Genomic DNA, 25,759 nt, shown 5'->3' with positions numbered 1-25,759 from the left:
AATATCAGGAATACGGTAAAACATCAAATCTCCGACATCACTGAGCCCGAAAAAGATCCTGCAAGAACGCGGCCTACGACGACTGAAGTGAATCGTTCAACGTGACAGAAGCGCAACCCTTCCGCAAATTGCTGCAGATTTCAATGCTAGGCCATCAACAAGTGACAGCGTGCGAACCATTCAACGAAACATCATCGATATGGGCTTTCGGAGCCAAAGACCCACTAGTGTACACTTGATGACTGGACGACACAAAGCTTTACGCCTCGCCTGGGCCCATCAACACCGACATTGGATATTGATGACTGGAAACATGTTGCCTGGTCGGACGAGTCTCGTTTCAAATTGTGTATAGCGGATGGACGTGTACGGGTATGAAGACAACCTCATGAATCTATGGACCCTGCATGTCAGCAGGAGACTGTTCAAGCTGGCGGAGGCTCTGTGATGGTGTGGAGCGTGTGCAGTTGGAGTGATACGGGACTCCTGATAAGCCTAGATAGTACTCTGACAGGTGATATGTACGTAAGCATACTGTCTGATCACCTGCATCCATTCATACCCATTGTGCATTCCGACGGATTTGGCCAATTTCAGCAGGACAATGCGACACCCCAGACGTCCAGAATCGCTACAGAGTGACTCCAGGAACATTCATCTGAGTTAAAAACTTTCACTGACCACCAAACTCTCCAGACATGAATATTATTGAGTATATCTGGGATGCCTTGCAACGTGCTGTTCAGAAGAGATCTCCAGCCCCTCATACTCTTACAGGTTTATGGACAGCCGTGTAACACTCATAGTGTCAGTTCTCTCCAACACTAGTCGATTCCATGCCATGTGGTGTTGCGGCACTTCTGCGTGGTCTCGGGGGCCCTACACGATATTGGGCAGGTGTACCAGCTTCTTTGGTTCTTCAGTGTATATAGTTTATCAGGAATGACCGTACCTCGCTTTTCCCTTTTTTCTGTTCCCTGATAGAATACATACGTCACAGAAGAAATTGTTTTCATATTTTTGATATGCAGAACAGTAACCTAGAGTTGCCTGTGATAAAACACAGCCTGAACAGGAATGTGTGGTAATAGCAAATTCTGAGAAAAACAAAACACAGGCGTAACACACTATTGTCTTTCTGGCAGTCTTCTTGAATTTCTTTCATTACAGAATAAAACTTCATGCTACAGCGTTGACGAGCATTAATTCAGCAACAGCCACTCGTTTTGCAGCTTCACCAAGAGAAGGAACTCTTCACATGTTACACAAGCGTCCACCCGATGATGACCATCGGTAAGACTGAAGGTTTCTCCGAAGTATTTAGCATAATATTCGTAAGTAATTGTTGATTCAGGGTGTTCTCCAGGAACATATCGAACATTACTTTTTATTGACAATCTGGGATCAAGATACACTCATGTGAACCGTACTGAGAATCATGTACTGGAAAGGAGTCTATGTGCTCATGTATTAGTTTCTAACGTTCTGTTTTTATTTCCTGTATCCTCATACCTTTTAACAATAAGGACCTGCAATCTCCGTACTCTTTTTTATGTTGTTGTAATATATGTTCAGGAAAACTTTTCAACACACGTCAACACGCCTAGCATTAAATATTTCAAATAATTTTTTTTGAAATAATAAACACCATTTGACTATGTTTTACTGTATTTACCTTCTGTTCGAATACAATGGTAAAAGTTCTTAGACCATTAATATGTCATATCTGTTAAGCAGGTCTGCTTTGGACTGCCTTAACAGATATGACGTATAATGATCTAAGAACTTTTACCATTGTATTCGATAGTGGCTTGAAAGCCGAAACCTAAATAGTACAGAAGATGAATACAGTAATACACAGTCCACTGACGGGATTTTCTTCAAAAAAAATAATTGCATGATTGTGGGTCAGCACCATCTAAAACGTACTGTAAAATTACTTGTAACTGGTACATTGTGATCTTTTATGAAAAGCCTCATCTCCTCCTGGTATTCGTTGTCGAATTATACCTTTTGATTCAGTAAGACTCGTCACAAAGATGTCTTGTTCATTTTTTGTATTGTAATTGTACAATTTTGCGAACATACAAATTTATTAGTCATCTGTTATTCTGTGAAGCATTGTTTACGGCACCTAAAACAAAATAAGTGCAAACTTTAGTGTGACCGTACGAATAATAAACCCACATTTCCTTAACTAACGGAAGCTAGTGTATAACACACACCTACAAGACTCTCCGGGTTTCTTGGTGTTCACAATTTTTCCAGAATAAATTGAGTATTCAAAAAATGGTTCAAATGGCTCTGAGCACTATGGGACTTAACATCTATGGTCATCAGTCCCCTAAATTTAGAACTACTTAAACCTAACTAACCTAAGGACATCACACAACATCCAGTCATCACGAATCGAGTATTCAGAACCCTTTACTCGTGCACGTTTGATAACATTACGTTTATATTCATTATTATTCCTCTGCCCTCTTTTTCCTTTCTTACATCTGAAAGCGCCCAGCTGCTTTCAGTAGACTTTGACTCCACGTTTTACACAATGTAGTTAAAGAAACTAACACTAAGAGCGTGATTATAGAAAAAGCTTTATGTTAGGAATGAAGGCATTTCGAAAGTGAACTATGTGGATGTGGCCACTGTGTGCATTAAGATGGCCAGAATGGAGCTCATTCTATACTGAAATGTGCAAATACGTAACAGAACCATTTCTAGAGAGAGTGAGATCTTATTTTCGCCAGTTTTGGAATAAAGCCCTCTCTATAATGAGTGATTATTGGGCAAAGGGGGAATGCATTACCTGTTACGGAACAGAGAGCAACCTTGTACGTTACACCAGATATGCGTCGGACATGGTGGTCAAATGATAAGGCGCGTGACAGGAAACCGATAGGTCGCGGGATCCGGTCCAGGTCGGACCACGTAACGTTCAGTTTCCGTATAACCTAGCGGACACCTCTCAAGGATGTGAAGATTCTGCGGGAACGTCATGTGGTTCGGCTTCCAAGCTTAAGTGGCGTCCCATTGAAATAATTACACAAGGTCATTGAGCCACACAGAATTATTATTATTATTGTAGGTAGCGCTGCTGATTCTGCTAAATTAAGGTGTTGTCTTCTGAAACTTGTCCAAAATTACTGTCCGGGAATGCTCGTTCATATTAACCAAAGTCCACAATTACAAATAAGCTGTCTGCTTCTGCGAATGTCAGCACCGTATTTAAAAGGAAACCTTTGTGGTTCGCTAAGGTAGATCCAGAACGTGGCAATGCCTTTATTCTTATGTGTGTTACGGACAAATTACCAACACAGGTGGGCAGTTCCCAAGTATGCAGGAACGGTTAAATACGTCCTCTCTTTTGCCTCCAATTCGCTGATTTTTGCGAGTGTTATTTTCCATTTTGTCTAACACAAAAAATAAAAACTTTTGAGACCCAAATGCGGTAGCTCATTTCTGTCATTATGTCACATCTCCACCTCAACACATTTTACTGCACTGCCTCCGCGCAACTGACTGACACAAACTCACAGCTTCAAAGCCTGTATGTTGTACTACACCACATACAGAGCAGGCTATACACTGACGAGCCAGAACATTATTCACGTACATGATAGCGTTTTGGTTCACTTTAGTAACACAGCAAAGAAGTACAGAGCGCAGGAATACCGGCATTTTTGCAGACTGTGAATGAATATAGGCCTAAACCACAGCTACCATCTCCTTGATTCAGTAAGACATTTGTCACAAACACAATAGCACTGCAATTAAACGTATATAGCACTGACTTGTAACCAGCCAGTGAGGTGCCGCAGTGGTTAGCACACTGCACTCGCATTCGGGAGGACGACGGTTCATACCCGCGTCCAGCCACCAAGATTTAGATTTTCCGTGGTTTTCCTAAATCGCTCGAGGCAAAGGCCGGGATGGTTCCTTTCAAAGAGCACAGCCGATTTCCTTCCACGTCCTTGACACAATCCGAGCTTGTGTTCCGCCTCTAATGATCTCAACGCTTTGAATCTCATATCCCTTCCTTTTCCTTTCACAACAAAGAAGCTATTCTGCCTAGAACGGATTCGACAAGTCCTTGGTAGACACTATACGGCACCAGATTTTTATGCAGAGCTCACGCAATTAGCGTATATTGCAGGCCAATGATTTGTGGGAACTGGTCTAATAGCGACGTCCATGTGTTTCATCAGGTTCATATCAGGCGAATGTGGAGATCATGGCATCAACGTGAGTACATTTTGACCACATAGCCTGCGGGGAAACAACGACCTGATGTTATATTTACGTTAAAATGAGCAGTCGCGATCGCTTTAATACACTACTGGCCAATAAAATTGCAACAGAAAGAAGAAATGCAGATGATGAACGGGTATTCATTGGAAAATATATTATACTAGAACTGACATGTGACTACATTTTCACGCAATTTGGGTGCATAGATAATGAAAAATCAGTACCCAGAACAACCACCTCTGGCCGTAATAACGGCCTTGGTATGTCTGGGCATTGAGTCAAACAGAGCTTGGATGGCGTGTACAGGTACAGCTGCCCATGCAGCTTCAACACGATACCACAGTTCATCAAGAGTAGTGACTGGCGTATTGTGACGAGCCAGTGTTGCTCGGCCACCATTGACCAGATGTTTTCAGGTGGTGAGAGATCTGGAGAATGTGCTGGCCAGGGCAGTAGTCGAACATTTTCTGTATCCAGAAAGGCCCGTACAGGACCTGCAACATGCGGTCGTGCATTATCCTGCTGAAATGTAGGGATTCGCAAGGATCGAATGAAGGGTAGAGCCACGGGTCGTAACACATCACCAAATGTAACGTCCACTGTACAAAGTGCAGTCAATGCGAACAAGAGGTGACCGAGACGTGTAACCAGTGGCATCCCATACCGTCACGCCGGGTGATACGCCAGTATGGCGATGACGAATACACGTTTCCAATGTGCGTTCGCCGCGAGTCGCCAAACACGGATGCGAACGATCATGATGCTGTAAACAGAACCTGGATTCATCCGGAATAATGACGTTTTGTCATTTGTGCACCCACGTTGGTCGTTGAGTACACCATCGCAGGCGCTCCTGTCTGTGATGCAGCGTCAAGGGTAACCGTAGCCATGGTCTCCGAGCTGATAGTCCATGCTGCTGCAAACGTCGTCGAACTGTTCGTGCAGATGGTTGTTGCCTCGCAAACGTCCCCATCTGTTGACTCAGGGGTCGAGACGTGGATGCACGATGCGTTACAGCCATGCGGATAAGATGCCTGTCATCTCGACTGCTAGTGATACGAGGCCGTTGGGATCCAGCACGGCGTTCCGTATTACCCTCCTGAACCCACCTATTCCATATTCTGCTAACAATCATTTGGATCTCGACCAACGCGAGCAGCAATGTCGCGATACGATAAACCGCAATCGCGATAGGCTACAATCCGACTTTTATCAAAGTCGAAAATGTGATGATACGCATCACAACAACGTTTCACCAGGCAACGCCGGTCAACTGCTGTTTGTGTATGAGAAATCGGTGGGAAACTTTCCTCATGTCAGCACGTTGTAGGTGTCGCCACCGGCGCCAACCTTGTGTGAATGCTCTAAAAAGCTAATCATTTGCATATCACAGCGTCTTCTTGCTGTCGGTTAAATTACGCGTCTGTAGCACGTCATCTTCGTGGTGTAGCAGTTTTAATGGCCAGTAGTGTAATTCTTTATTGAGCGCTGCGGTAGACTTCGGCGTTGACAGAGAAACGACGAGCCAAAGGAAAGCGCCTCAGCCGGCTGCGCTGCCCTGCCCCCTGCGGACACGCTTGATACATTTTACCGTTTATTTGTCACTACAAACTTTTCGCAAAGCATTTGTACGCTCCTGCCGCATCACGTGGCGTTCGACAACCCGGAGCGCAACACAGGGCCAAGATATTCTGAAGATGGCTAGCATATAAGCCGAAACCGGTCAATAAAGAAATATTAATGCGATCTCGGCTGCTCATTTTAACGTAAGTCAACGTGAGTTCCCCATCGTGCTGATCAAACCACTGTAGCACGATTCCGCCCTTGAGACACGTACGATTATCCTGCTGGAACATGCCATTGCTCTCGTGGAAGACATCAAGCATCAAGGGATACAGGTAGTCGGCTGTAATGGCTTGGTTCAAATGGCTCTGATCACTACGGGACTTAACTTCTGAGGTCATCAGTCCCCTAGAACTTAGAACTACTTAAACCTAACTAACCTAAGGACATCACACACATCCATGCCGGAGGCAGGATTCGAACCTGCGACCGTAGCAGCAGCGCGGTTCCGGACTGAAGTGCCTAGAAACGCTTGGCCGCCGCGGCCGGCTGCTGTAATGTTCACGTAGTCTACAACTGGTGTGGTAGTTTTGATTACTACCATAGATCCCATGGCACCACAGGTGAATGTGCCCCATTGCATAATACTGCTCCCATTGGTCTGCGTCCGCGCCGCAATGCATGTTCGGAGCAGCCATTCGCATGGGTGACGCCGCATCCAGACAAACCATCGACGTGCTCTAACAAGAAACGTTATTCATCCGACCTGGAGACACGTCGAATGTAGTGTGATCTTAGGCTTTCCCGGCGAATCACCAGTTTGTACTGTTGTCGGGAATAGAGCCGGATGCAGTCGTTTTCGTGCTGGCCACCCGACAACAGTACAAATATTCATTGTCGTAACTGCTGATGTCGCTGAGTCAACACTGGAATACATAGGCGTAGTCTACTGCATAACTCCATGTCCAACTCAACAATGTACGCTGAAAGGTGTAGCTGCACTAGCATTGCACCCTGTCGTCAGATCGTCAACAGATGGCCAGGGACCCTGCTTTAGAGAGCAGGCAAGCCTCCGACCTCCACGTTCTGTGATGACGCTGGAACATCCAACACCTTGTAGTCTGAAACTTCCTGGCTGATTAAAACTGTGTGCCGGACCGAGACTCGAACTCGGGACCTTCGCCTTATGCGCGCAAGTGCTCTACCAACTGAGCTACCCAAGCTCGACTCACGACCCGTCCTCACAGCTTCAATTCCGCCAGTATCTCGTCTCCTACCTTCCAAACTTCACAGAAGCTCTGCTGCGAACCTTGCAGAACTAGCACTCCTGGAAGAAAGGATATTGCGGAGACATGGCTTAGCCACAGCCTAGGGGATGTTTCCAGAAAGAGATTTTCACTCTGCAGCGGAGTGTGCGCTGATACGAAACTTCCTGGCAGTTTCACGGGTCGTGAGTCGTGCTTGGGTAGCTCAGTTGGTGGAGCAATGGCCCGCGAAAGGTCTCGAGTTCGTCTCGGTCCGGCACACAGTTTTAATCTGCCAGGAACTCCCATATAAGCGCACACTCCGCTGCAGAGTGAAAAATCTCATTCTGGAAACCTTGTAGTTTACTCGAGATTTCACCCTCCTTCAGCCACTTCGCACAGATGCGCCCGACCGTAGCACGCCAACGTCCCAACAACTTCACGTTTCCGAGATGCTCGTGCCTAGACTCCGTGCAGTAAGAAGCTACACTTTGTGAAAGTCGCTTACGTCAGCTGCTTCCCCCCCCCCCCCCCCCAATCTTCTTCCCTTAGCATCGCTAGAATGAATCCCGATTCGTCTCTGCTCCGCTTATATTCTTTCCACACTACGTCATGTGACAGCAACGCCACAAGCAGGCTGTGGAGCCGATTGCCGTCTGACTGTATGCTGGTGAGCGGTCACAGATTCGGGCGCAACCGCCCGCGTTGTGCCCACAGAATACTTTCGGAAGAACTTTCACCTGACGGGTGGCCCCGTCGCCTCAACAAACCCGACCGCTTTCTCCCCGCGGCAGCAATTCTTATCCGCGGGTCCACACGCAGCACATCGCGCAAATTCTCTCTCTAGAGCTCGGTACTTCGCTTTGAAATAACCGCGCACTTCAGTGTGCACCAGCAACGAGTGTTATAAGCTTGCAGGTGAGGGATATTTGGATCGCCAGAAAGTACCGTTACCCTTACGGAAATACAGACACTCGTCGAAAGGAAACACATCACAAGCAGCACGAAAGTAACTGGTGAGGCCATACGTACACTTAAGGGGGGTAGGACTTCAAACGGGCCGACTTGGAGCAGGAGAGGCACCACAGGACATTTCAATTTCTACTGTCTATACTTTTACAAATAAATTCATAAAACTTTGTCAGCATGACCAGGAAGGATTCAGAATTTACATTCACAGCAGTGGAAGTTCTAAAACATATCGAAGTAATTTTTTTACGTGTGAAATTTCATCATTTTTTTCACTTACTAAAGGCAGCATTTGTTGCTATAGATACACATTTCTTCATAAGTAAGAGAGATTCTTCGATGAATTTTGCACAGCATACAAACCATACTTAAAGGTGTATGAAACTCTAGAATTTTCCAAATCTATTAAAAACTGTGGTAAAAATTGAGGTAATTAACTTAAAAATTTGTGTTTTTTCTACACATGAAGTTTAAAATATAACAGTTCATTCGTTTTTTCATATATTAAATACATTCTAGAGCTTCATACACCTGTGAGTATGGTATGTATGCTGTGCAAAAATCATCGAAGAATCTCTCTAACTAATGAAGAAAAGTGTACCTATAGCAACAAATGCAGCCATTAGTAAGTGAAAAAATGATGAAATTTCGCACATAAGAAAAATTTATTTTGTTGTCTTTTCCAACATCCACTGCAATGAGTGTGAATCCTGATTCCTTCCTGGTGATGCTGACAAAGTTTTATGAATTTATTTGTAAAAGTATAGACACTGGAAATTAAAATGTCCTGAGATGCATCTCCTGCTCTAAGTCGGCCCGTTTGACGTCCTACCCCCCCTAATCTATCAATTTACCAAGAATGGCTCTAAGCACTGTGGGACTTAACATCTGAGGTCATCAGTCCCTAAATAACCTAAGGACAACACGCACATCCATGCCCGAGGCAGGATTCGAACCTGCGACCGTAGCAGCAGCGCGGTCTCAGACTGAAGTGCCTAGCACCGCTTGGCCACAGCGGCCGGCTTACCAGGAATCAAAAATGTTCCTCATAAAACATTGACGTACCATGTTGTATTCATTATAATTACCAGAACGAAAAAACCTCCAATCATAGCAAATAAAAAGGCGAGTTATTTTCGACTCATTTGGCAGTTTCAAAGACGTTTAAATCAAAACTTGTCGACATATTCGTGCTTTTCTACTTGTTAGTATTAATAACAACGTCATGTAATATAATCCACCGTCTGAAGTAAAGTAATATGGTACTAGACGTCATGTACCATAACATGACACATTCCGTCATATCAGTCTACATGGCATTTGGCATGTCGTGCGATATGAAACATCCACCCCTAGAAATTACATCGTTCCAGAAAAACATATTTAGCCATTACATGTATGCTCTTGAGCAGTATGATATTATACGTTGTTCACTATGGCTGGATTTTGGGCACAAGATCACGGACTTTACCCTATAAATTACAAGGTGCAGGTGTGCCAACACCTTGCAGCTATTAGACCTCACTGCACTGGGAAAGTATGGTTAATTCGCAAAAAAGGGCGAATATGGCAAAATGTTTGGATTTAAATGTCACAGAAACTGACAGATACGTCTATTACATCCCTTATTGTGGCCAGGACGTATTCACCTTTTTGTGCTATGATACGAGTATTCTTCATTCCCGTACCCAAATTTTGCTGTTTCATAATTTTGACATTAGACCTTCATAGCTTGGCAACTGAAGAAGATTTTTGTTGACTCTGGCGACGACTGATCCGATATAGGTTTTTCAACTGTCTTTCGAACCATGTTGAGTGTATCGCGGCAGCGGATGAAACTTTCACAAAACAACAGGACGACCGTTAATTGTGTGTATTTGTCTATCTTCTTACAAAATTTGAAACTATTCGCACAAATTTGAAACACAGGAGTGGCGCCCGTAGAAAAACTCATAAAAAGTGTTTTTTGCACGCAAAACCCGTATTAAACTAGTTTTTGAAAGCGAGTTCTAATTTTATGGTAAGAAGGATTTTTTTATTCGATTCATTTTAAACTGTTACGCGTATTCACTTCACGTAAGAACGAATTTTACGTTCTTCATTTAGCTCGACTTTTAACCATCGTATCTCGAAAGTGGTTAAAGGTAACAGGATGAAAAACTTCCGTTCTGTCTTTACCCATTTATCTAATTTTATGAAAAATTTGAACTGTAAAGTATAGAAGATGGGCGCTTCAAGAACCTCCGACAAAAACGTGGTTTTTGCACGCAAAATACAAAAGAAGGAAGATTTTTTCAAACGGATAAACGGTATCTTAGGCCAATTCCGATACACCAGATTTAAGCCATCAGTCTCGTTCCAGTCCAGAGTTATTTAAGCATCCCTGTTTTTGCACGTAAAACCCGAACGAAGTGACTGTTTTTGCACATAAAATCCGATTGGTATACATACAAATGGTACCATTAGCTGAGCAATACTTTCATCCCGATTAAAATCTTTTGAAGAAAGAATTAATCGAATCGCACAATCAGTCTGGGCGTCAGCTTCGGTTCATCGATCACACTTGTTCCATATACTGTAACCACACTGTTCCGCAATGCAACGATACGGGTAAAACCTCCTTTTAAAATAATCAGCTGCGCGATTCATTATTTACAGAACAATAAAAATTCGAAACTTCAATGTACATGAGTAATAGGGCAACCTTCATTCTGTGCCATCTCGTTAGTGCGAATTGCCTACATCCTGTGCAGGCTTACATTCGGGGGCAAACCTATTCTTCTGCTCCATGTCGACTAGAGATGGGCAAAGTCGTTCATTTTTGGGAACTAGTTCACCGGTGATCGCTCTTTTTTGGAAACCGTTCATTTTTACTCCTTCACTGTTCATTGTGCTTGGTATGTGGTTCTCATAAAAAAATTGAAAATTAGTAGCATAGGTGACTGAAGATGGAAGGAATCAAGAGGGGGGGGGGGGGGGGCACTTGCCTCCCGCCTGAAGTACAGAGTTTTTATTCATTACAGAATCCTCACACTCTTGTATTTTTTGTGATCTGCAAAACCTCTCGTTTAGTCAACAGTAGCCGTTGTGTGGCTGATCGCAGTGAAATAATATAAGGTGGCACACGAAAAATCCGGCCCCGGGTACAGACTGCTCGCCAATTACGCAGGATTTGTTGACAGCTACGAGCAGAATAGATAAACATGTAATAACTAGGCAGTGAATAAATAACAAATAAGCTAATCCGAACAAGAACTTCGAAACAATAGATGACGATTGGTGGGTGACAATGAGCAGACTAGTGCTCGGGGCCGATTTTTCGTGCGCCACCCTGTGCCACTGAAATAATATTGTAGGAGTTGTCACATTCTCTTTACAAAATGTGACACCATACACTCGATTATGGAACGCGGACTTCATTCGGTGGTAAGTCGGTCTGCCTTCCATAACAATGAACATGCTCTTTTAGCTTGGATAAAAAAAAAAAAAGAAAAAAACGGAAAATGGCCACTCGTGTGTGTCGTGCCGACTTCCTATGCATGTATAATAACAAAAAAATACTGCCTTTTTACGAGTATTTCTTCTGCTGTTTATCGAAGTAGTGAAGTAAGCTGATACACCGCTTTGTTACCAGAAAAGATGTATGTAGTACATACCACGTAATTTTATGTAATTTACGCAATGATAAGATATATTTTAATTGCCGGTCATGGACGCTGAATAGAATACGAAAAGAGCCAAGTTCAGAGTTCAAAAAAGGTTTGAAACAGATCTAGAATGGGCGTGCGCAGCGGACGAAACGAACAACTCGATACTGAACTATGAGCAGTCGGCAGTGGAACTGCGACGAGTGGCCACGAAAAGAAGGACGAGTCCAACCGAGCGAGACCGAGACCGAGACAGACGGGAACGGGACCGATGCTGGAACGAGAGCTGCCGACGTGCCGATCGGGAACGAGACCGACCGTTTCCCGTTCCCAGGAACTATAAGTAGACAGCCGCGACCGAAGTGAACTATGAAAGACCGTTCCGTAGAATTCGTTCCTCGCTCGTTCCTTTCAACTTGGTAAACCGTTCCTTTGGACCCGTTAGTTCGCGAACGACCCATCTCTAATGTCGACCCTTAACCTGCTGATCTATTTTGACAGACAGGTCCTTAAGCTATTTTTCTACACCACTTTTGATATCAAATTGATATCACATTAATTAAATTGTGACAGTTGGTTGATTTACGACCCTTGCCCCATCTCTTAACCTACTGTTCTACTAAGTGGTTTGCGATCCCCAGAGGATAAATCGACCTTCTGAGAAAGCCTCCCTACCCCTCCCTCTCCCCCTCCTCCGCCCCCAACCCTCTGGGAACTCCCCTCGCTGATACAAGCATACTTTCACACCTGAGTTACTCGAATAGCCCTCTCCCACTCTATCGAATCGATGGACTAATTAATTAAATCGATAAATTAAATAATCCCTCCCACTCTCATAAACCCCCCAGCTCTTCCCCTCACCTCCCCCACTGTGAAATTGGAAGGATAAAGACTCAATTGATTGGATATTTGGCGAGGAATCGATTGCAGTGCTTGGAATATTGTTTAAACAACTTCTGGTAGGCAAAGAAATGTGTGTATTTAAACAATTTATTGGATACTAAGTGATGTATGCTAAATAGTTGACTTTTTTAAAAGTATTCGACAATAAATAGATTGCAGTGTATGGAATATTGGTTAAACAATTTCTGGTAGACAAGGCAATATGTGGAATATTGTTTATTTAAACAATTTGTAGGACACAGGGCAGTGTTTGGAATATATTTTATTTATTTATTCAAAGAATTTGTGAGAAAACTGAGTGCAGTGTATGGAACACTGTTTATTTAAACATTTTGAGGGTGCAAGGCAGTATGGGATATTTAAACAAATGTGGCGCTTTTCTATTTCGGTCCCACAAGGAATACCGTCAACATAGCTCACCACACGTACTTACACTGTTAGAAATCTTTCGATCGCAAAGCACATACTGTCCCATGTCAGCCGGGTCAGCCGCCTCGTATATTCCCACACGCACAGGTCCCGCACCAACCTGTCGGCTGCGACACAGCCGACCGCCTCGTACACCGCGCAGACCGGATGTCACGCTAATAACTAAAAAAAAGCATCAGGTGACGGCATACCTTTGGTATTTGACACAGAGCGATTTTTGTCGAAACACATGCTCTCTGTCTCTCTCTTTCTCTCTCTCTGAGTGATCACGTCCAGTCGCGTGGCTCTGCTGGGCTTGCACGCGCCATCGGCAGTGGCCACACCAAACTGCAAACAAAGCAGCATTTACCTGAAAACCACCAGCTGTGGATGTCTTGGAAATATTCCCTCACTCTATCAGATTGAGTGACTAATTAATTTAGTCGATACGCTTTGGGTGGGACAGTTTTTCATTGCCGCCTATTGGTGGATACTAGGATTGGAATATTTGATGGGATTCGATCCTGCAATCACCCAGTTTCCAAACCCTACTGGAATTTTTTTCTTTGTGTCGTATTGGTGGATACCGGCACAGTCAGGTCATTTGGTAGGAATTACGTTGGAGGTAGCTGAAAATTTCAAATTTCAGCTCAGTTGCATGCTATGTCCTTAAACAATCTATGAAGGGGTTGGACTGGTGTGTGTGTTCGCAATACCACTATTGGACACAATAAATTAATCAATCAGTAATTTGATGTTGTAATATTTCTGGCATTTCAGCCATCATATTCGACTACAAGAAGCTTTTTTAGAGCAGATGAAGATGCAGCTGTGGCAATATGACGTAATGTGGTGTGAGGTGCCGATGACAGACGGTTTGTTCGGTACGAGTATCGTGTGATCCTTCTCCGCGACTGGCTGCTGCATTCAGAAGTCGCGCGCCAAAATGACAAGGTCAAAATGACAATTTTCTATTATTAATATCAGACAAACTAATAAGAGTATTTACCTGAATTTCAAATTAAAGCATCTCTCAATAGCGTGCTATCATTGCATTATTTCACAAGTATTAATAACCAGCAGAATAACAAACAACTGTGAAATGAAAAGGCAGACGAAGCACTTCGGAGACGAATGATCACGCCTGAACTGGATGGCGGGCGAAGTGGTTCGGCTGTAAGACCAGCGATCGTTCAGCAGTCTTGGAGGACAGAGATGTTGTCCGCCGCGGTATCAGTTATAGCTTAGTTGGCAACAGGCCCATATCGTTAACGTCGACATGCAGCAGGATTTTAGAACATATATTGTGTTCGAACATTATGAATTACCTCGAAGAAAACGGTCTATTGACACACAGTCAACATGGGTTTAGAAAACATCGTTCCTGTGAAACACAACTAGCTCTTTATTCACATCAAGTGCTGAGTGCTATTGACAAGGAATTTCAGATCGATTCCGTATTTCTGGATTTCCGAAAGGCTTTTGACACTGTACCACACAAGCGGCTCGTAGTGAAACTACGTGCTTATGGAATATCGCCTCAGTTATGTGACTGGATTTGTGATTTCCTGTCAGAGAGGTAATTGACGGAAAGTCATCGGTTGTTTGCTGATGACGCTGTAGTTTATCGACTAATAAAGTCATCAGAAGATCAAAACAAACTGCAAAACGGTTTGGAAAAGATATCTGAATGGTGCGAAAAGTGGTAGTTGACCCTAGATAACGAAAAGTGTGAGGTCATCCACATGAGTGGAATTCGTTAAACTTCGGTTACACGATAAATCAGTCTAATCTAAAAGCCGTAAAATCAACTAAATACCTAAGTATTACAATATCGAACAACTTAAATTGGAAGGAAAACATAGAAAACGTTGTGTTGAAGGGCCCGCATCTCGTGGTCGTGCGGTAGCGTTCTCGCTTCCCACGCCCGGGTTCCCGGGTTCGATTCCCGGCGGGGTCAGGAATTTTCTCTGCCTCGTGATGGCTGGGTGTTGTGTGCTGTCCTTAGGTTCGTTAGGTTTAAGTAGTTCTAAGTTCTAGGGGACTTATGACCACAGCAGTTGAGTCCCATAGTGCTCAGAGCCATTTGAACCATTTTGTGTTGAAGGCTAACCAAAGACCGCGTGTTACTGGCAGGACACTTAGAAAATGTAACAGACCTACTAAGGAGACTGCCTACACTATGCTTGTCCGTCCTCTTTTAGAATACTGTTGCGCGGATCATTACCAGATAGGACTGACTGAGTACATCGAAAAAGTTCAAAGAAAGGCAGCACGTTTTGTATTATCACGAAATATGGGAGAGAGTGTCACAGAAATGATACAGGATTTGGGCTGGAAATCATTAAAAGAAAGGCGTTTTTCGTTGCGACGGAACCTTCTCACGAAATTCCAATCACCAACTTTCTCCTCCGAATGCGAAAATATTTTGCTGACTCCGACCTACATACGGAGGAACGATCACCACGATAAAATAAGGGAAATCAGAGCTCGTACGTAAAGATATAGGTGTTCATTCTTTCCGCGCGCTAAACGAGATTGGAATAATAGAGAATTGTGAAGGTGGTTCGATGAAACCTCTGCCAGGCACTTGAATGTGATTTGCAGAGTATCCATGTAGATGTAGATGAACGTCTAGTGTGTAAGATCAGAGCTGGTTCGGCAGTGGCGGAAGACAGACATGTAGTTCAGAGCAGTGATACTAATTACGGAAATATGCATTTTATTAATTTGTTGAAGAATAGAAATCACGTGTGACTCTAAAAAAGGAAATGTAATTGTGCAGTTTCTCGTATTCTGCTAATAAAAAGCGAGTGGCATCCCAAATAAACAAACTAATTGGAATTTAATCATTTCTAAAACAACAGTTCCTCGTTAAGAAAATGGCTCTGAGCTCTATGGGACTTAACATCTGAGGTCATCAGTCCCCTAGAACTTAGAACTACTTAAACCTAACTAACCTATGGACATCACACACATCCATGCCCGAGGCAGGATTCGAACCTGCGACCTTAGCGGTCGTGCGGTTCCAGACTGGAGCGTCTAGAACCGCTCGGCCACAACGGCCGGCCCTCGTTAAGAGTTTCTTACAGCCTCAAGATAACGGATTCACGATCTACGTGCTGTTTTCTGCGCAGGGGACAACAACTTTAGAAGACTGCAGGTTGGTGAACATTTATTAGAAGTTATGCATTCCACTCAGGGCGGTGGTAGCAAATAGGCACCTCGCGTGTACTGCAATCTTAGTACAAACGAGGTCAGTGACACGTCATCTGTGGTAACACAGAGGAGATTTAAAGAAGAGAATGTTTTTGAGGGAGGGGATTTATCATACACACGTATATATTGCTTCTCTCTAACTCTTCTCTTTTTCGATTTGCTGTAATGCTGCAATTGTGGTTTTAAAGCACTGTAGAATTCCCAAATTGGTTCTCTCAGTTACACCAGGATGAAGCATGAGGAAGAGCAGGAGGAGGAGGAGGAAGAGGAAGGTCCAGCTAGGTGATGGGTAGTAACAATAACGAATAGCACTACCATCTTTCCGTTCCAAGACAGACTCCACTAGACTGTTTGAGTAGCAGTAAACACCACACACTTAAACCTCGTTCCATTCTGTAGTTGCCATAGTTAGCTGTTGGAAATCGCTGAAACACTCACACATCCTGCACACTGATGTCCCGATGTCCACACGCATTGCCTCAGGCCAAATAGTCGTGCAGCGCTAGTTGCCGCAGTGTACGCTCGTCTCAATGATTGCCCAGGCCAGCAGCAGGATTTGGCCCACTGGGAAGGACATCTCCGCTGTGGATGGCGTCCGGCGCTGATGGGAGGGGAGGGAATTCAGATGTAATCAATACGTCCAGTACCAACACTTCTTGGAATATTCTCAAATATCCACGTAAAAATCGGAGAAAACTTGGAACACGTGCGATCGCGAAGGCTGTCCTATGCATACTGAGTATTAGTTCGCTGTTCAGCTATCCAGAGGGCGCCGCCGCTGAGACTTGTCCCTGCAGCTGCGGACAAGGACCGAGAGGATCTTGTTCAGAAACTAAATGCCGCTTTATTTCCATTAGAACAGTATCTGAAATAAGTGACGTTTCAACACGAAAAGTAGTATACTTCGCATATTTTCATACGCTTATGTCATATGGTATTATTTTTTGGGGTAATTCTTCTGATTCAAAAAGGGTATTTTTGGCTCAAAAACGGGCTGTTCGAGCTATGTATGGTGTAAATTCGAAAACCTCTTGTCGACCCCTATTCAATAGTCTGGGAATTTTGACATTGCCCTCACAGTATGTATTTTCTTTAATGTCGTTTGTTGTTAGCAATATTAGCTTATTCCCAAGAGTTAGCAGCTTTCACTCAGTTAATACTAGGCAGAAATCAAATCTGCATGTGGAATGCACTTCCCTGACTCTTGTGCAGAAAGGAGTGCAGTATTCTGCTGCATCCATTTTCAATAAGCTACCACAAGAACTCAAAAACCTTAGCAGTAGCCCAAACACTTTTGAGTCTAAACTGAAGAGTTTCCTCATGGCTCACTCCTTCTATTCTGTCGAGGAGCTCCTGGAAGAGCTAAAAAATTAAGCAAATTCCAGTGTTACATTCTTGATTGTCTTTATTTAAACTAACGACTTTTCGCCTGAATATGTTTCTTATATTTCATTTTATCTGTTTCTACAATGGTGTTATAATTTCATGTATTGACTCGTTCCATGACCATGGAGACTTCTCCTAAATGTGGTCCCACGGAACAATAAATAAATAAATTAAAAAAAAAAGTAGCTGGCCAGCGAGCCGGCCAGTGTGGCCGTGCGTTTAAAGGCGCTTCAGTCTGGAACCGCGTGACCGCTGCGGTCGCAGGTTCGAATCCTGCCTCGGGCATGGATGTGTGTGATGTCCTTAGGTTAGTTAGGTTTAATTCGTTCTAAGTTCTAGGCGACTGATGACCTCAGAAGTTAAGTCGCATAGTGCTCAGAGCCATTTGAACCATTTTGAGCTGGCCAGCGAGCCGGAACTTTTCTTTGTATCCGTCGCTCGTGAGAGTCTTAAGCTGGAAATACTCATTTGTTCCGGCTACAGGCTACCTCTGCATGCACCGCACATGCCAAACGCTGCCGTCCTGGGGAGCCATCCATATATTTATCACTGTAATTACTATTAAATGACTGCAGCCCCAATCTGATGACATTCTCCAAAGAGCGAAGTATCGGAAATACCCACTCTTGACGGTTGTGGCTCTGGAAATACCAATACCTACATCCTTCTTATGACTGGACATATTGCGTATTACTCGTATTTCCAATAGCTTACAGCTAATTTCCTTAGAATTTCGAACATCTTGCACCATTTTACATTTTCTACGTGCCATGGCGTTTTCACAAGTAACTTGAGCATAGCTTGGGACAGCGTATAGGTGTTCTTCATCAAAATCGTGTCACGGAAAAAAATATCGCAACTGAAAGTTTTATCCATATCCATAATAACATAAATGTGAAAGTCTTCACGAATAACCTGCTCAACCACTTTCGATGAAATTTGATATGGAGATAGCTTGATCTCTGAGGAAGAATATGGGTTACTTTAGAAAGTGACCACTGCAAGGTACTTATTGATCCTATGAATGTTTCTTGATTTTTATTAAATCTTGCTTCTACTATGAAGTGCAACGTCAGAAATACTTCTCTAGTGCCTTTACCTTTCCTCAGACCTGGATTCATGAGCTATTAAACTGACTATGCGATAGTTCTCGCTTGTGTCTACTCTTGCTATCTTCGGGATCGTACGGATAATTTCTTTCCGAAAGTCTGATGGAATGTCACCAGCCTCACAGCCTCTACACAGCATCTGGAATAGTCGTTTGTCTGCTTCTTCGCACAACGCTTACTGAAATTCCAATGTAATGTTGTATAAGACTTCCACCTCATTTGACCGCAAGTCTTCTAAATCTCTGTTAAATTCTGACTCCCGGCATTAGGGGCTGCCCTTCACCTTCTACGTCGAATGCCGTTTCTTCCTGTATCACGTCACAAGATAGTTCCTCTCCTTTATAGCGGCTTTCAGTTTACTGTTTCCACTTATCTGCTGTCCCCTATGTGTTTAAAGAATGGAACCTTAGAAAATTTTTTCGTTAATTCCTTCCTGCTAAAACTATGAAAATCTGTACCAAAGGGCTTATTATTTGGGGAGAATATTACCAAAGGAACTAAAAACAGATTATTGCGTTGTTATATATGGTTTTGCAATTTATGTATGAAACACAGATAGGATTTCAGAGTCCCATCAGGAGATATTTATCAAATGTTCAAATGTGCGTGAAATCTTATGGGACTTATCTGCTAAGGTCATCAGTCCCTAAGCTTACACACTACTTAACCTAAATTATCCCAAGGACAAACACACACACCCATGCCCGAGGGAGGACTCGAACCTCCGCCGGGACCGATATTTATCATGTCTATCGTGTTATTCACTTACTGCATTAGTAAAACCAGTTTGCATTGACTCAAATAATACGAATGCAGTGAGTGTTAAAACGTATGAACACATCTGCGTAACTCTCGCACTACTTGCATTTGCAAGGAAGGATGCTCTAGTCATTAAGACCACAAAGCGTACTCAATTACATCTACATACCTACTCTACAAACACTATGAAATGCATGGCACTCAGTGGCAAGAAGCAACGTCATTCGAAGCAGAATTATATACTCATTTTGTAACAAGACGTAATAAACCTGAATACCAATTCTGTCAAAAGATGGTAACACTGAGTTCTCCATTAAATGCGAGAAATCACGGAAAATGGATGCAAACAAAAACAAAGCAGGTTTCTAAAATCAACTGGCCCTAACATTATAAAAGAAATCACTCAACTGATGGATGTATCTGGCAAACTGAGAAGATATCTGAAAACTGGAAAACTGTCCTAATTCATACATTCCATAAAGGAGGGGATACAATGGATGTTAATAATTACCGAGGAATCTCTCTTCTTCCGGCTACAAAAAAAATTCTATCGCAGTGTTTACTTGATCGAGCCCAAGAATAGTTAGAACATAAAATTTGTGGATACCAAGCAGGCTTTAGATCAAACAGGTCCCGTCCGGAACAGATTCTTAATTTACAACCAATCCTTAGGCACCAAAGGATTTCTAGTAACAATATTGTATGTACATTGTGGATTTTAAAAAGGCCTGGTCGTGAATCTCTTTTCCAAATTTCAAAGGAAGCTCTAAAATTAAATTCGTGGGAGAAATTTCTGAACCATTTGATATAATAATTGGTGTCAGACAGGGAGTTGGACTCTTCCCATTACTGTTTAACTGTGTTTTGGAAAAGATAATTACTGAATGTCGAGAGTAAATGTCGAGTCAAGGTATAGATGAGTCAATCAAGTTAGACAGAAGTAATATTAGAGTAGATTGCCTCGCGTTTTCATATTATCTGGAAGTTTTAACTGGGGATATAACCACAGCTCAAAAACAGATTGAAATTCTCAAAGAAGTTGCGGAAAAAGTAGGACTACATATATCATTCGAAAAAACGGAATATATGACATGTAACAAACAAGCATCAACGTTTTTGAACACGAAATATGAATAATAAAAAGGGTTCCTCAATTTAAATACTTGGGAGAAATCATACTAGAAAATGGTATGGAAAAGCTGCAAACGAAGTTCGCTGTCAAAAATGGCAACTGCGTTCAGATCAACACAAAATATTTATAATAAAAACCATTTTCTAAACTGAGTATACTTGGGCTTTACAGCACTGTAATCAAACCTGAATGTCTTTATGGAGCAGAAACTTTCATTTTAAATAGAAAGAGGGATATTGAGGAAATTCAAAATAAAACAGAAAGAAAGATTGTTAGGAAAATAATAGGCCCAAAATTACTGATGGACAAACTTATAGGCTATAGGCTGAGAAGTAATAAGGAAATAGAAGAATACACAGACATACATGGTGACATGAGATAACGAAGACTTAAATTTTATGAGCACATTAAAAGAATGGTACCCACTAGATTGACAAAACAAGAAGTAGAATTCTACAAAAACAGAAGTGAGGCCAAAAGTGAGCCAATTAAATGGATCACTGCGGTTAAGGAGGATCTCAAATTAGCCGATATAACTCAGGCAGACGTTAAAGATAGAAAAACATTCAGACAAAAGATATTTGATTGGACAGTTAGAAATTAGAAAACGGACTGGAACACCGTGGTCTGATGAAAGAAAGAGACTACATATTGAAAGAATGAAACGAATTTGGGCACAAAGAAAGGCAAACCATCAACTGCAGCACTGATAGATTGTACCTTGGGTGATCCTATTGGGTTCATAAGGGAATACTAATAAATAAAGGAGAATTAAAGCAATGCACTGACAGTGCATTTAAATAGATAATTCCGCACACGGATTGGTAAGCAGTAACAAATAAACGTAAGTCCGCAGAACACTCTGTGACAAAACCAGCTTCTTTTCTATATGAAACAAAAACAAATACAGGATCTTTTGTTGTTGTGGTCTTCAGTCCTGAGACTGGTTTGATGCAGCTTTCCATTCTACTCTATCCTGTGTAAGCTTCTTCATCTCCCAGTACCTACTGCAACCTACATCCTTCTGAATCTGTTTAGTGTGTTCATCTCTTGGTCTCCCTCTACAATTTTTACCCTCCACACTGCCCTCCAGTACTAAACTGGTGATCCCTTGATGCCTCAGAACATGTCCTACCAACCGATCCCTCCTTCTAGTCAAGTTGTGCCACAAACTCCTCTTCTCCCCAATTCTATTCAATATCTCCTCATTAGTTATGTGATCTACCGATCTAATCTTCAGCATTCTTCTGTAGCACCACATTTCGAAAGCTTCTATTCTCTTCTTGTCCAAACTATTTATCGTCCATGTTTCACTTTCATACATGGCTACACTCCATACAAATACTTTCAGAATCGACTTCCTGGCACTTAAATCTAAACTCGATGTTAACAAATTTCCCTTCTTCAGAAACGCTTTCCTTGCCATTGCCAGTCTGCATTTTATATCCTCTCTACTTCGGCCATCGTCAGTTATTTTGCTCCCCAAATAGCTAAACTCATTTACTACTTTAAGTGTCCCATTTCCTAATCTAATTCCCTCCGCGTTACCCGACTTAATTCGACTACATTCCATTATCCTCGTTTTGCTTTTGTTGATGTTCATCTTATATCCTCCTTTTACTCCGCCAATATTGCGTATGCGAGAAGAAATCAAACAGGATACTAGCAACACATTTACAATTCAGATCAAAGAGAAGTCGTAATGAGGAACACAATGCGGTGCAAGCAGCTTCTGTTTACTAGAAAACGGAAACAATTCTGGAAAGCTTTAAATCACCCAATAAGAAAACGAGATGAATGATTGATAAACTTGCAGCGTTCCAAGTGGATCGGCATCGAAACAAAGTCATGTTGCCGGAAGTCCCTATATGAGTTTCACACCCTCCGTTCCGTCAACTCTTACGACGAAATGAACAACACATTGTGTAACGTCTCCCGGCAAAACACATATTATATGTGGTAAAAAAGAAAAGAGTAATCGAACTGGATGATTTTAATTGCGTGGACAATGATTGTGTGAACTTTATGTAATAAAGAGAAACCATTATGTGTCATGTATTATACTTGTATAGAATTATGTATCGATTTTTTAAAGATAATATTGTGTCGGCGAGTACTGAAACCGCCACAGACGATACTTATTAAATATCAAACAAAGATGTAACTATACCAATCAGAGTATAAATAGTAGTGACCGAGCATTAATTTCTCTGTCGTCTTTTGGAGTTACGTGTGTAGGAAGAGCATGTGACGCAATATTGTATGCTTGTGTAGCATTCTTTTGTCAGGATTGAGAGAAGGACGCCATTAGGCATTTATTTGTAAAGGTGTGTAAGAAATTAATTGTCTAAATGTCTTGAATAGCGTTACTTACAAGGGTACCTCCCCGTCGCACCCCTCTCAGATTTAGTTATAAGTTGGCACAGTGGATAGGCCTTAAAAAACTGAACACAGATCAATCGAGAAAACAGGAAGAAGTTGTGTGGAACTATGGAAAAAGTAAGCAAAATATACAAACTGAGTAGTCCGTGCGCAAGCTAGGCAACATCAAGGAGAGTGCTAGCTTACGAGCGTCGTGGTCCCGTGGTTAGCGTGAGCAGCTTTGGAATGAGAGATCCTTGGTTCAAGTCTTCCTTCGAGTGAAAAGTTTAATTTCTTTATTTTCGCAAAGTTATGATCTGTCCGTTCGTTCATTGACGTATCTGTTCACTGTAATAAGTTTAGTGTGTTTTGCGACCGCACCGTAAAACCGTGCGATTAGTAGACGAAAGGACGTGCCTCTCCAATTGGAACCGAAAACATTTGATAGCAAGGTCATAGGTCAACCGATTCCTCCACAGAAAAACACATCTGATATATTCTATAAGACACTGGTGACGGCATGTGCGTCACATGACAGGAATATGTTGTCGACCCACCTAACTTGTACACTTGGCGAATGGGTAAAAAGATTCTTGTACCTTGCCCGATTTCGGTTTTCTTATGGATGTGATAATCACTCCCAAAAAAGTTATGAAAACATAAGATTTTGTCACACAAACTGCAACAAATGAATGCAACAGTTTCACAGTCCCACAGTTTTCCCTGGGCTCTGTCAAAACATATGTTTTTAATGTTTTCAAATTTTTCCGTGTGTAGAACGTCAAATCCTGCATATGTCCAAGCAAATCTGAACATATCCTGGAATTTTGGAGAGCGAAGTTGATTATTTGTGAGTGCCTGAACTTTGATAATTGTCTGAAATGAAAAAATTAAACTTTTCACTCGAGTGAAGACTTGAACCAAGGACCTCTCATTCCAAAGCTGCTCACGCTAACCACGGGACCACGGCGCTCCTGAGCTCAGAATCTCCTTGATGTTGCCTATGTTGCACATGGACTGCTCAGTTTGTATATTTTGCTTATTTTTTTCATAGTTCCACGCAACTTCTTCCTGTTTTCTCGATTGAGCTGTGTTCAGTTTTTCGAGGCCTATCCACTGTGCCAACTTATAACTAAATCTGAAGGGGGTGCGATATGGAGGTTCCCTTGTTGGTGAAAACTTTAAGACATTTTCAGCTATTTAAATATTATTCACGGTGCAGAGGTGAACTACGAACGAACGAGCCGCAGCCGCGGCGCATTCAAACTGCATTAAATGAAACCAATCATACCGCGAAGAAGCGGACAGGTAACAGTGAACTAAAATTATTTCTTTCAGGTTTAGGGATTGCAGGGCAGAGCAGCAGATTTTATGATGTGTTTTACAGGTGGACGCGGGCTGCGGATGATATTATATTACTAACAGTGCAAAAAGATAATTTACCTTCATGACATAAAAGAAATCTTGCTGTGCGTAGTTCTGGTCTGGCAAACATTATAGTAAAAACATTTTTTTCTCTGATAATAGTCTCATGTTCTCGTGTTAGTCGTGGCACTTATTGGTGTTTCAATGTCAACAAAAATCCACTGCAAAGTTTTGGCGTTGAACAAACATTGTGCACTGTAACATCAGTATTGATAACGAAATAATTTTCAGTAACCTTTTCAATAACTGTTAAGCAAGAAAGATATGTTGAACTTTATAGTGAGTTACGGTAACGAAACAATGTTCCTTTTATAGAAAGCCGGATCCAGAATAATAAGAACATAATATATTTTGTTTTGTTGAAAATTAATGATCCAAAGAAAGTCACAGCACAGCATCCCTAAAGAGTATTTCAGGGCTCTTTTCGTAGCAATATATGTTATGTCAATATGTTAGTTGTTACGTAAGCAATAACAAAGCAGACAGCGAAAATGGGCATGATAGTCTCTCGTTTACTGTCCTCTGTGGGCACAGGTACTGAACTACCACAATTAAAGAGTTTGTCGCGCTGCAGCAGAGTTACACCTACTTCCGCGCAGGAAGGCAGCGCTTCAGTTCAACTCATACCGTTTTATGACTCTAGGTCAATGCGCCTTGTGGGAAAGGGTTAACCATAATCGGAAGTTCTTTAAAACTAGAGCTTCGACTTCCTTTAGCGCGTGTTGTCTGAAGTTCAGCCTCTGTAGGCGTCACTTGAGAGTTAGTCAGCGCTCAGGCCTGCCAATTAGCGCACTATGGCTCACGGCGGAGGCGACCGGGTCTCTCAGTCGTTTTCGGCACGAAGCGTTGCGCGACCGCGGTGTTTACTCGAAGCCTCGAAGAGCTGCCTTCGCGACTACGCGCTCCGTGTCATTAGTCCGTCGTCCGGGCAGTGCGCGACACTTCTTTATCCGTCGAATGCACCAGATGCCGCGATGCAGTGGACTAGAATACGAGGCAACATGTACAACCGGTGGAGGGTCCCACAAACGACGCCTCACATCAGACGGCGATGGTAAGTAGCGGCTAAGCATATACCTTACACTGATACCTTTCCAGACATCAGTCTGACACGTGTATAACAATAAATAAGCGCATGAAAGGGAAGCAATAGCTGAGAAAAGAGAGAGTTAGTGTGGCAGACCATATCGCCGATGTTACTCAGTCTGTACATTGAGTAAGTACTAAAGGAAACCGAGGACTCGGTAAGGGAATTACAGTTCGGGGAGATGAGATAAAAACTTCGGAGTTAGGCAGTGACATTGTAATTCTTTCAGAGACAGCAGAGGACTTTGAAGAGCGCTTGAGATGAATTGACAGCGCCTTGAAAAGACGCTGCAAGAC

The sequence above is a fragment of the Schistocerca piceifrons genome, chromosome 2 (genome assembly GCF_021461385.2).
Source record: "Schistocerca piceifrons isolate TAMUIC-IGC-003096 chromosome 2, iqSchPice1.1, whole genome shotgun sequence".
In the NCBI taxonomy this organism is placed as follows: Eukaryota; Metazoa; Arthropoda; class Insecta; order Orthoptera; family Acrididae; genus Schistocerca; species Schistocerca piceifrons.
This window is presented reverse-complemented; position numbering follows the sequence as displayed.